Source organism: Otolemur garnettii, unplaced genomic scaffold (genome assembly GCF_000181295.1).
Source record: "Otolemur garnettii isolate 467f Iridium unplaced genomic scaffold, OtoGar3 scaffold00075, whole genome shotgun sequence".
Lineage (NCBI taxonomy): Eukaryota > Metazoa > Chordata > Mammalia > Primates > Galagidae > Otolemur > Otolemur garnettii.
Window position 1 is genome coordinate 2804951 of NW_003852470.1, and position 2469 is coordinate 2807419.

Sequence of the window (2469 nt, forward strand, 5' to 3'; positions counted from 1 at the left end):
AAACATATTAGAAGAATATAATGAATATATGGATGCCTATTACCCAGGACAGGTGATAAATTCCTTAATAGAGAAAATTCTAGGTCAAGGCGAACTATTAAGAGCTAGATTTTTTCACCTGCCTGGAACACCTTTAAAAAACAGACAAAATATATATAGCCATGGCACACAAGACATTGCATATCAGACAATAACCAACAGTAACCCAGACAAGAACCAAATGAGGTGAGATTTATGACCCTCCCAGCTTACTGCCTGGAGACAGTTGTCAGGTTCCGGGACAAGGTGGTTTCCCAGGATTGAGAGTCTGGGAAACCACGGCAGCCAGAATTCACAGGGCGGGGGTCTCAGAGGAGAGGGCTTCACAGAGGGAGCTGTGGAGATCAGCAAAGGGTCTCCCTCAAGGGTTCAGCGAACACCACGGAGGGCATGTGTGTGAGGACGCACCTGGCACTGGGGAAAGAGTCGCTTGAGAGGGTTAGAGGGAGCAGTGCCAGCACATGTGTCCAACAGCCAGCACTGAAAACCTTCTAATTTAGAAGGCATCGGTCAGACCTTCAGAGGTATCTTGACTCAATAGTGGAGAAAAAAACCCAGATCAATGTGCATAGAGCCCCAGATAAAAACACTTCATAGTAAGATCCAAAGGATAGAAGTGTTTTAACCACATCCGAGAAAAAAAAACTCAAGATTATTTATGGGATGGCGTGCCTGGCTGAACGTGCATGTGTGGGACCTGTCTGTGGGTTACTGTTTGTTGTTGTCTGATATGCAATGTCTTATGTGCCATGGCTGGATACATTCTGTTTTTTAAAGGCTGTAGAAGTTTCTGGGGACATTGAAGGGCACAGGCTGTGGAACTTGTGCCTTTGGCAAGATTGAAATCATGGCAGGTCCAGAAACTGATGCCCAATTCCAATTCGCTGGTATTAAAAATATTTCAGCTCTCACGGGTAGAAATGAATTGTGTGCCAGCCACATACAGAGCCATTGCTCTGAAGATCTTATACTTCAAGTTAAGGTCTAAAAAGACTCCAGCTGTGAAAGCGACATAAATGGATTCTAAACTGTGCCTCATCTGTTACATTCCCAAGCCCAGAGAAGCTAACGCTACCTTATCACACTATACTCAATTTGTACAGGAAATCATGAATCTTGAGGGAAAAGTATTTATAGGATAAAAAATAGTCTCCATCCTACACTGTGATAAAACTCGCAGTGTCTGGCAACCAATCAAAAATTACAAGGTATGCAAAGAAGCGGAAAACACAGCCCTAGAGGGGGAAGAGAAATCAATCAACGCTGAGCCCGAATTGACGCACAGGACACAATTAGCAGACAAGGACATTAAGGGGGTGACTGTGGCAGGCTTGTGTTTACGCACCTTACAGAGGCAGAGGAAGGACTGAGAGGTGATCAGCCTAATATGGGAACCACCACGTCCTAGACACATACCAAATCCCGCCACTCCCTAGACACTTATCAAAGAGTAACGAAAGCACTTGTCCATAATGGGGGTTCTAAGAGAAGGTTCCTAGAAGCTTCATTTGTAATAGCCCAGAACTAGGGACCCCAAACGTCCATCCACAGAAAATGAACAAGCACACAGTGGGGCGTCCACACAGTGGGACGCTGCTCGGTAATAAGAAATGAACCACCAATGGTGCAGAATGCCCAGGAGGAGCCTCAAAACACATCGAGTGTTGCTTTCCACACACAAGGCACTCACGTCATGTTTCCATTAATACACAATTCTAGAAAATGCAAATAGCAACAGCAAGCAGACAGTGGCTGCCTAGAGAAGAGGGTATAAAGCTAAATCGGGACGATGGGATGGAGGGATTGCCATGAGCAGGAGGAGGTTTGGGCGATGACTTGTATGTTTGCTATCATGGTTGTAGTGTTGTTTTCGTGGGTACAGACTTGTGTGAAGACAGCAAGTATATACTTCAAATGTGTGCAATTAGTTATCTAAAACATACCTCAATAAAGCTGTTAACATTTTCTTTAACAAAGGTTAAATTACATGAATGTATGCAGCATCTGTATTCATAATAGACAGAAACTGGAAAACACCGAGCTGTCCTTCAGAGAGTGAATGGTTAAACACGCCATGGTGCGTCCACACGTGGAACCCCACTCAGCAACAAAAGAACAAGCTCCTGACATGTGAAACCACCTCGGCAAATCTCCAGACAATTATGCTCCAAGGAAAAATAGACAGTTCCAAAAGGTTACATTCTGTGTAATTCTATTTATATAACATTCTTCAAATGGCATCATTGTGAAATTGCAGAGCAGATGAGAGGTTGCCGGGTTAAGGAGAAGGGAGGGAGTGACGAGCACAGGGTCCTTGTACAGACAGGAATGTCCTGAACTTGGCTGCACCCATGTCAGCACCCTGCTTGTGATCTGGAGCACAGGGTCCTTGTACAGATAGAAATGTCCCGAACTTGGCTGCACCCATGT

The 2469-nt window shown here is 44.7% G+C and overlaps 1 pseudogene; it reads left to right on the forward strand.

The window, feature by feature from the left end:
- Nucleotides 1-750: 750 nt before the first annotated feature.
- Nucleotides 751-1104, forward strand: LOC111726696 (annotated as a pseudogene).
- Nucleotides 1105-2469: the final 1365 nt, after the last annotated feature.